We start from the raw sequence: 11,100 nt of genomic DNA on the forward strand, positions 1-11,100 counted from the left end.
TATTTTGCTTTTCCAGTTTCACTAATGACACAAACATGCTATAAAATGAAAAGCCAGACATTCACGTTTAAACAGTATATTCTGAAATGAAAGGCAAGAACAGCATTTTACATATATGAACACTGTTATGTTGCCAGGGTTCTTACTAAACAGAGATAGTACTACTGTGTTTTAGACCAGTAACTTTTGGGGAGGATATCTTCTGAAAACAAAGCAGTAGTCTGTACCATTAGTTTAATTTGTTTCTTGTCTTAATATGTAGTTTTTTGGGTTTTGTTTTGTTTTGTTTTTTGTGTTTTTGAGACAGTCTTGCTCTGTCACCCAGGTTGGAGTGCAGTGGCGCGATCTTGGCTCACTGCGGCCTCTGTAAAAGGGTGTGGGAGAGGCGAGCATCACCTTTCATCAAATTCTCTGTTTTTTTTTTTTTTTTTTTTTTTTTGAGACAGAGTCTCGCTCTGTCGCCCAGGCTGGAGTGCAGTGGCACAATCTCGGCTCACTGCAAGCTCCGCTCCGCCTCCCGGGTTCACGCCATTCTCCTGCCTCAGCTTCCCAAGTAGCTGGGACTACAGGCGCATGCCACCACGCCCGGCTAATTTTTTGTAATTTTAGTAGAGACGGGGTTTCACCATGTTAGCCAGGATGGTCTCGAACTCCTGACCTCATGATCCACCCGCCTCGGCCTCCCAAAGTGCTGGGATTACAGACGTGAGCCACCGCGCCCGGCCCACATTCTCTGTTTTTAAAAAGACGAGTCTCGCTCTGTGGCCCAGGCTGCCGTGCGGTGCTGTAATCACAGCTCACTGCAGCCTTGACTTCTTGGGCTCTAGCGATCCCCCCACCTCAGCCTTCCGAGTAGCTGGGACTACAGGTGTGTGCCACTTCACCCTGGCTGCATCACAACTTTTAATAACTGGCTTACAAAGAGAAACTTTAGGCTAAAACAACTAGTGTGCCTAAAGAACCAGTATTTATTTTTGAGAGCAAAAGCTGCAGGAGGTATAAGTCTACTCTACCAAAAGCTAATTTTATAACCCAAATGCTGCCTGTTGAAAAATGTTCAGCCATTAAAACAGGTTATGGAAGGTGCTTTGAAAGCCTTTACAGATGTTAAAGGCAGTCGCAAGAAAACTTACACTTTCATACCTTCCTAGATAAATACATGTGTTTAAAGAGCTGGAAAGGGCCTAAAGTGATTCTCAACCTGGACGGCACATCAGAATCACCTGGTACCATTAAAAAAACACAACCCAGGCTACCCAGGCCACAGCACTGACCAATCACATCAGAATTGCTGGAGATGAGACACAGGCTACCCAGGTCACAACCCGACCAATCACATCAGAATTGCTGGAGATGAGCTGCAGGCTACCCAGGCCAAAGCCCCGACTAATCACATCAGAATTGCTGGAGATGAGACACAGGCTGCTCAGGCCACAGCCCCGACCAATCACATCAGAATTGCTGGAGATGAGACGCAGGCATAAGATGTCCTGGTTTTTGTTTTTAACTCTCAGGTGATTCCAATGTGCAGCCTAAGTAGAGAACCACTGACCTAAGCCGTAGGCTCCCAGGGATCATCTAATCATGTCTCTCATGACTCTTCAAGTAAATGGATGGAGGAGACACTTCAATTCCTTTTCCATTTAGAAAGAACGTAATGAGCCAATCCCAGCCAAAACCTTTCCCTCTACCTGAACTCAGGAATGCTCCAGAAAAGGTTCACTAAACTCAGTGCAATCTCTATTACGAGTTTAGGAGAACTCAGCACCTCATATGCCTTCAGATCTGAATGTTTAATAAAGCTCCATCTCTAAGGCATGACTAGAGTTGCATCTGAAGCATTTTCCATACTGTAAATGGGTAACCACTACTAAGAGGATATATGCAAATGACCAATAAGCAGATGGAAACATGTTCACCATCATTAGTCATCAGAGAAACACAAGTCAAAACCACAAGGAGATACCACATCACAGCCACTAGGATGGCTATAATAAAAAAGACAGTAACAAGTGTTGTCAAGGATGTGGAGATATGGGAACCCTCAGACATTACTGGTGTAAAATAGTACATATACCTTGTTAAACAGTCTGGCAATTCCTCAAAATGTTAAACATAGAGTTACCATATGACCTAGCAATTATATACTCCTGAAAACAGGTATTCGAACTTGTACACAGACATTCAAATCAACATTATTTATAGGAGCCAACAGGTAGAAACCCAAATGTTCACCAACAGATGGATAAACAAAACCGGATATAGTCATACAATGAAATATTATTCAGTCAAAACAAGGGATGAAGTACTGATATACACTCCAACCTGGATGAACCTTGAAAACACTATGCTGAGTGAAAGAACGCAGGATATTGCATGAGTCCATTTATGCAGAATTCCCTCAATACACAAATCTGTACAGATGTTCTGTAGAAAGTAGATTAGTAGTTGCCAGGGGCTGGGAGAAGGGAGAATGACTGCTAATGGGTACAGGGTTTCTTTTGGGGATGATGAAAAGTTCTAAAATGAAATGGTGGTAGTAGATGCACAAGTCTGACTATATCAAAAACCACTGGATTGGACAACTTTAAAAGAGTGAATTTTATGGTATGTTTCACTCATAGTTCTGTAAAAAACAAAAAGAGAGTATATTTACAGTTCCAGAACAAGATACATATATAATATGCTAATAATCTTGTTATCTTCCCTACATTCTAAAGGCACAATTAAGCAGTTAGCTGGCTGCTCACTACAATGAGATCACATTGTATCCAAAGTGAAACAGTGTTTGCAGTTAAAAAGATTTTCAAATATATGATCTCTTTGACTCACATAGTTTCCCTGAGAAAAAGATGTTAACAATCATTCCCCTTTAAAGATGAGTAAATACGTTCAGACAGATTAAATATTGAAGAGTTTCTCAGGTTAACTGGCAGTGAAATGCCAGACTAAACTCCCCTCTCCATGTCTTTCTCACTTTACTGCTCTGCCTAGAATAGGAAAACAGTAACTGGGTGGGAAGAACCTTAGAAGTCATCTAGGCCATGCATTTTCTTTTCTTTTCTTTTCTTTTTTTTTGAGACAGGGTCTCGCTCTGTGGCCCAGGCTGGAGTGCAGTGGTCTGATCACAGTAGGCCACTTATTCTCAACAGAGGCGATATCACCTCCAAGGAAGCCACAACTAATTCTCAGCAGGGAGACATTACAAATCTTAGACATTACAAGATTTGTGACTCTCCAAAAGTCAACCCTACCTGACAATCTTTTTTTTTTTTTTTTGAGACGGAGTCTCGCTCTGCCACCCAGGCTGGAGTGCAGTGGTGCGATCTCAGCTCACTGCAAGCTCTGTGTCCCGGGTTCATGCCATTCTCCTGCCTCAGCCTCCCGAGTAGCTGGGACTACAGGCGCCCGCTACCACACCTGGCCAATTTTTTTTGTATTTTTAGTAGAGATGGGGTTTCACCGTGTTAGCCAGGATGGTCTCAATCTCCCGACCTTGTGATCTGCCCGCCTTGGCCTCCCAAACTGCTGGGACCACAGGCGTGAGCCACCACGTCTGGCCAACAATCTTATTTCTTAGTGTTGAGTTTTTCTCTGAATATCCTATAGCAGCACTGACGTGGAGTTCATGGAAGATACATGAAATGTATGCAGGTCAGTGCTTCAAAACTATGGTGAATAGATAACTTGCATCAACAAATGACCTGAGTATTTTTTGAGCATGTCCTACCTGTGGCAACACAAGCTCTCTCTCTCACAAACCAGTCTATCTCAATTCCACAGCATATACCAGGAAAGAAAAACAAAAGAGTACCCAGAGGATTAAAGTCTATGCCATGGTAGGTTGACATTGAAAACCCTAAAGAGCAGGTAGAAAAATAAGCAAGTGTACTGATAAGTTTCTATTACGTTGGTGCAAAAGTGATTGCGGTTTTTGCCATTTCACAGGGTACTACTTAGTGTCCTTTAACACATCACTTATACTCTCATAGTGCCCGTCCCAAATCTATTTAAAAGAAAAACTCACTGAGAAACTCTAGAACTGGATATTAGAAAAGCTCATACAATCAAATTGCAGACACATGGCTCATTAAAGGCTTATTCTGATTCAAAGATGTTTGACACATACTGTGATTAAAGGGGTTCATAAAAACCTGTCAATCACTCAGGGAAAAAATAAGTTAGATCACTACCTGACCCCTACATAAAACTGCCCATTTGATCTGAGACTTAAATTTTTTTAATGCTATTGTAAAAGAAAAATACCACATTCTTAAAAGTTTGCTTGATGTCATTCTATTAAAAACTTAAAGTAGTAAAAGCATAAACTCTGAGCCAGGTTTCTTGGGTTCAGATGTCATCTCTATAGCTGACTAGCTCTGTGCCTTTGGGCAATTCCCTATGCCTCAGTATCCTTATGTGTAAAGTGAGAATAACAATGCCACTCCAGAGTTGTGGAGAGGTGGAACTAAAATGAGAAATAAACCCAGGTAGAACTATAAAAGCAAAGGTCAAACAGCACAGGGAAGGTGAGGAGGTGAGGCTGACTTAGTAAAAAAAGGAAGCAGGCATTATAACATTTCACCATAGACACAAAGAAGATGCAGCATCCATCACTCAATTCCAGGAGGTCCAGATCTTCAGGGCCCACCCCTTCCTATCACTTCCTCACCCCCTTTGGAATCCTTCTTACTTTTTTAAGGGGGCCCAAAATCCTCTGCCATGCTACTCAGGACAAACTGATATAATTAGCATATTGAAAAAACACACATTAATATTAGGCAAGGAAGTGACTGTAATTATGAGCTTTATTAACACATGACAAAATTATTTAAAAGATTATATCTTAAGTTTTATACGAGATTATATTACTTCTTAAAGATAAAATGACAGTTGAAAACATTTATCCTTACGAAGAAGTAATCTCTTAATCCTCCTTCAAATGAGAAAAATATTATACGTCAAAATGTCATACATACCTTGCGACTTTGACCATCTTTGGGTTGTACTGTCTGACCAAGGAGAGCAAAGTTTGCATTGTTTTGCCAGTGTCAATAATATCCTTTCAAAAAAGAAGACATTGCACACCTTTAAATTCAGAGTCCATATAAACATAAAGTACCAAAACCCCCATGTATAACTGCAATACTGTCATTCTTTTCAGTGCAGTGATTCTCACCAAAATTCACACTGAGATATTCTGGAATCTGTAAATCATCATCCCTCAGCAAACAGTAAGAATGCCTGTCCCCAGGACTGGATTTTGTAGGTGCAGAGGTCAGTGACAGCAAATTTCTATATATACATGCACATTTTTTTAGGGAGTTATGAAGCTGTTCTTCATCACAAAAAGTATTTTAGATTTTTTCCCTTAAATTCAAGATAAAGACTCTCTCCTCCCAACTCTCCAATATAGGTGGCTAACAGAATACACTTTGAGAAACACTGCTTGATACCATTTTTAAAGGAACCCAAATTAATAAGGCTATAAAATATCTTTACATTAAGGTGAATCTCAGCTATTCAGTCAAAAGTAGGACATTAAACAAACGCATCTCTGTTAGGGAAAAGACTTTTTAAACCATAACCCTAATGCTTTTCAATAAAATACTCTTTAAAAATGGAATAAAGCAGTGTGAGCCATCGGAAACACAATCGCTAGAGACTTGGGAAAAATGCAGATTTCTGGGCTGTGGCAGGTAGAATTCTGATGGCTCTCAAAATTCCTGCCTCTTTTAGGGAAAAAAGACTTTATGGGGTTTTGTTTGTTTGGTGTTTTGTTTTGTTTTGTTTCATTTGTAGGACATTACTCTAAACAAACCTACCTCTGTTGGGGAAAACATTCCTGCCTCTCAAAATTCCTGCCTCTTTTAGGGATAAAAGACTTAAAAAAAAAAAAAAAAGAAAGAAAAAAGAAAAAGAAGAAGAAAAGAAAGAAAGAAAAGAAAAATTCCTGCCTCCTGGTGTACACAGTCAGAAGAGTTCCCTCCCCTTGAATGTGACCAGGATCTGTGAAAATAGTGGGATAGCCGCTCCTGTGACTAGGTTATGTGGCAGACTAGAGCAAGATTCTCCTGATGCTTTTGAAGAAGCCAGCTACCATTCTGTGAGAGTGTCACGGGCTGGGGCATGAGCCTTTAAATAGCTGAGAGCAACCCCTGGCCAGCAGCCGGTGAGAAAGCAGGCCCTCAGTCCTACAATCACAAGGAACTAAATTCTGCCAATAACCTGAATGAACTTGCAAGAGGACTGTGAGTCCCTTTATTCAGCTTGGTGAGCCCCCGAGCAGAGGATACAGCTAACCTGTACTAGGAAAGTATAAAACACATGCATGGGAATGATACATTTCAGCTTTAAGGATAATTGTCACACTTCTGGGAATGAAGGGAAAGAAATGTATTAAGACTTTCGATTTCTTTAAAAAAATAAGATCAGAAGCAAATATGGCAAAATGTTAATATTTTGTGGTGGGTACACAGGTGTTGAGCATGCCCTTTGTTCTGAGTTCAAAATATTTCATAATTAACATTAAATGCAAGCCAGGCACAGTGGCTCATGCCTATAATCCCAGCACTTCGGGAGGTGAAGGTGGGAGGGTGGCTTGAGGCCAGGAGTAGTTCGAGACCAGCCTGGCCAACATAGAGAAAGTCTGTCTCTACAAAAAAAAAAAAAAAAAAAAAAAAAAAATCTGGGCGTGGTGGCTCACACCTGTTATCCCAGCAATTTGGGAGCCTGAGGCCAGTAGATCACAAGGTCAGAAGTTCAAGACCAGCCTGACCAACATGGTGAAACCCCATCTCTACTAAAAATACAAAAATTAGCTGGGTGTGGTGGCGGGTGCCTGTAATTCCAGCTATTCAGGAGGCTAAGGCAGGGGAATTGTTTGCACCTGGGAGGCAGAGGTTGCAGTGAGCTGTGATCGCACTACTGCATTCCAGCCTAGGCAACAGAGCGAGACTCCATCTCAAAACAAAAACAAACAAAAAATATATATATATACACACAAAAGAAATTAGCCAGACATGGTGGCACGCATCTGTAGTCCCAGCCACTTGGAAGGCTGAGGCTTGAGAATCACTTTAACCTCAGAGGCAGAGGTTGCAGTCAGCTGAGATCACACCACTGCACTCCAGCCTGGGCGACAGAGTGAGACTCTGTCTAACAAATCAATAAATAAATGCAAAAGATCCAAGTGAGTTGAGGAGGAAAGAGGTATCAAGGAAGGTTTTGTGGAGGTGACTTTTGAGCTGAGTCTTAAATGACTTAAACATGAGACAATAAGGGAGGGAAGAAGGACATTTCAGGTATGAGAAATAAGGAGTAAACCACGGAAACAACCTAATGTCTGTCAGCCAATGAATGGATAACAGAAATGTCATTCAGATTGTCTCCAACTTACGATGGTTCAACATGAGATTCTTTGGCTTTAGGATAGATTTATCAAGGTAGTAAATCCATTTTCAACTTATGATATTTTCAACTTAAGATGGGTTTATCAGGACACAGTTAAGTTGAGGAACACCTGCGTATCATATAATTTGGCAAAAAAAAAAAAAAAAGGAATGAGTGCAGGTCCACTCCACAACATGAATGCACCTTGAAAACATTAAGCAAAGTGACAGAAGCCAGATACAAAAGGCCATGTATTGCATGACAAATTTTTCACAAAATTTTTGATTTCAAGGGACCAAACTTGAATACTATACCTTCATGTTCTCAGAATCAGGGAACTTAAATAAAACTTCAGTTGCCTGACAAGGACTACATCAAAGTGAAAAGCTGTGGGAAAGAACTAGAAAGTATACTTTTGACCCTAGTTCTGTAAAGTTTCCTTATGCCACAGATAATACACATCCCCATTCCTGCCAAATTCCTTCCCTCATCTCCGTCTGTGGTCTCGATTCCATAAATAGGAGAAGGGCATGAATTTGCTTTAGGTAGGTAGGTAGGTAGGTAGATAGATAGATAGATAGATAGATAGATAGATAGATAGATAGAGACAAAGATGGAGACACAGATGGAGATAGAGACAGATGTGCAGAAGATAAGTTCTGTGTAAATTAGTGTCAACATCTAAGTGGTACACCTACATCTATTCTGAAGAGAAAAGCATACCTCAAGGAAATTGACTTAAATATATGCAGAGAAAAAGTTTAAGCTGAAAGCTACTGCCCTCTTATATGAGACACTTTAAGAAATTACTTGGGGGGCAAGTGAGAAAATGGAGAGACGTAGCTCAGAGGATACAAAGTAGCAGATATGTAGGATGAACAAGTCTAGAAATATAATGTACAACATGAGAAATATATGTAATAAAATTGTGCTGTATTTGGGATTCACACTAAATGAGATTTTAAGCTCCTCTTGCCACCAAAACAAAAAGAAAATGGGTAACTATGTGAGTTGAAGGATACGTTAATTTGCTTCACTGCAGTAATCTTTTAACCATCTATATATATCCCATGAAATCATGTTGTATACCTAAAATATACAGAATGCAATTTATTTAAAATAAAAAACTACTTCAATATTTTCTGCATTTTTAATATGCTCACTCAAATAAAGTATTAATTTGCATCTTTGATATTAAACAGATATACACGTGTGTGTGTGTGTGTGTGTGTATGTATATATATAAAGTTATAGTTTTGGCCAGGTGCAACGGCTGACACCTGTAATCTCAGCACTTTGGGAGAAAAAGGCAGAAGGATTGCTTGAGGCCAGGAGTTTGAGATCAGCCTGGGCAACATAGCAAGACCCTATCTCTACAAACTTTTTTAAACAAAATTAGCCAGAGGTGATGGTATGCACTTGTAGTCCCAGATACTTGGGAGGCTGAGGCAGAGGATCCCTTGAGCCCAGGAGTTCAAAGCTGCAATGAGCTATTACTGTGCCACTGGATTCCAGTCTGAGCAACAGAGCAAGATCTTGTGTCAAAAAATAAAATTTCTTGTAATCCCAGCACTTTGGGAGGCCGAAGCGGGTGGATCACAAGGTCAGGAGATTGAGACAACCCTGGCTAACACGGTGAAACCCCGTCTCTACTAAAAATTAAAAAAAAAAAAATTAGCCGAGCATGGTGGCAGATGCCTGTAATCCCAGCTACTTGAGAGGCTGAGGCAGGAGAAGGGCGTGAACCCATCTAAAAAAAATTGATAATTAAAGATAAATAGTTATAGTTTTATGAACCTTGACTGCAACTGAGGGAAAATTCTGTAATTGGCAAAATGAATTCTGCCTGCTTGCAAAACTTCTGACTAATAATGAATAATAGGAAGCCCAAATTAGAGGATCCATATCAGTTGAAAGTTTTTCCAAATAAGAGTGACTGAATTCTCAGAGTTAAAAGATTGGGTTCAAATCAAAGACTTGTTAGATCTTGAATAAGTTACTTAATCCCTCTGTGACTCACTGTTCTCAAATGTAAATGAAGACAATTTGTAACCCAAAAAAACAAAAATGAAAAAGTTTTCTCTAAGACTGCAAATCCTAAGGATAATTTCATTTTAATATCAGTCACCATTTAGTCTGGATACACCAAAATGCAGTCTAATTTTCCTTCTGTTTAAGGTCCACACAAAAATATTCTCAATAAAATGTATTTGTGTGTCAACTTTTGCTCCTGAGGCTTCGTCATTTTTTTGGTTTAAAAAAAAAAAAAAAAAAAGCACTAGACCGGGCACAGTGGCCCATGCCTCTGATCTCTCTTAGGGAGGCCAAGGCAGGTGGACAGGGAGAACTTCTGTCGAGAAGAGGCTCCTAGACCCGGTTCTGCCTCTACTTGCTGGGGGTCCTTGCGAAAGTTGCTTCCCCTCTTTGGTCTCAGTTTCCTCAGCTGAGAAATGGGGGGAGGGCCAAATGGTCTAAGGTTCTGGGAACCTCTAAGTCAGAGCCCGTAGCTGGTGGTCAAGATGAGGGAGAGGACCTCAGGGTCAGCCGAATGCCTGAGAGGCAGGACAGGCCCAAAGGTGAGCAACCTGAGCACACCAAGTGGGCTCAGAGCTGGTGCATGAGCCCCACAGCCTGCAGAGCAGCCCTGGACTCAGGAGCCCGCTCGCACCAGCCCGTTGGGACTTCAGAGATGTGGGTCCAGCCTCTCCTACTATTGCAGGGCTGGGGCCTGGGAGCTGCAGATTCTGTCCCCACAGCTGCCTTAGACATGCCAAAGGGGCTGGGGCAAGACACACCCCTCTCTATGAAATGAGCAGTCAGTCCAAATAGATGCACTAAAGAAGGGCTGTGGGATGGACCCAGCTGTAGCCTGGGCTACAGACAGGCTTCCAGGGTACTCAAGCAGCTGGCCTCTGGGGTAGCAGCCCCAGGTATGCAAGGCAGGACTCAGAATCTAGGCCAAGCCTCCACAGGAAGGTCATGTCCCCTCTGGAGTGCCCAGGCACTCTGCAGGAGGGGCAGCAGGCAAGAGGTGCGCTAGGAGCACGTTTCACAAGGTGCCTAATATTGCATCTGCTCAGATGGGCAGCAAGTTGGAAAGTGGATGCAGTAGGTACGGTGGCGGCTGCTCCCCACAGCCAGGAGTCCAGCCCAGCACCACCTGAGTCTGCCTCTGTCCTGCTCAATTGGGTAATCTATGTTCTGGGCCCTCTGGGCCCATCCACAGAGGGAGGGCTTTGGGGCGACCAGGTGAGCTGGTCCTTGTGGGAGGATGTAACCGACTCCTGAGCCTGGCGAGCCAGGAAGCCCCTCGCCAGCATCCCCAACCCCACCTCTCCAGCCCCCTCATTCCCTGATCCTCCCATCTGCTCCCCTGCCCCAGCAGTTTCCTCTGCTCATGCTCTTTTCCTGCTCCCAGGCTCGCCTGGTCACGTGATCTTCACTCTCCTCTGAGTCTCCCTCTTTCCAAGCCGCCTCCACTCTACTTGACACATTCTCCTTTAAGACACCAGAGTACACAAGCTCAAGTCCCTGCACCTCACCTTTACTCCCAGACATGGGAGGGAGATGACATGAAGAACCAAACGCCACTTGGCAAGGGCTCTGGGGTATGCAGAGGGGCAGATCTGAGGCTGTGGAAGCTCCAGGGACTCCCTGCAGGAGGCTGCATTTCAGCTGGCTATTGAATGTGGCTCAGAGCTGACACCT

At 42.3% G+C, this 11,100-nt stretch overlaps 1 pseudogene; it reads left to right on the plus strand.

Moving 5' to 3' along the window:
- The first annotated feature begins 9,911 nt into the window (after window positions 1–9,911).
- LOC141407356 (uncharacterized) lies at window positions 9,912–11,078 on the plus strand (annotated as a pseudogene).
- Window positions 11,079–11,100: the final 22 nt, after the last annotated feature.

This window comes from Macaca fascicularis, chromosome 7 (genome assembly GCF_037993035.2).
Source record: "Macaca fascicularis isolate 582-1 chromosome 7, T2T-MFA8v1.1".
NCBI classification, from domain to species: Eukaryota; Metazoa; Chordata; class Mammalia; order Primates; family Cercopithecidae; genus Macaca; species Macaca fascicularis.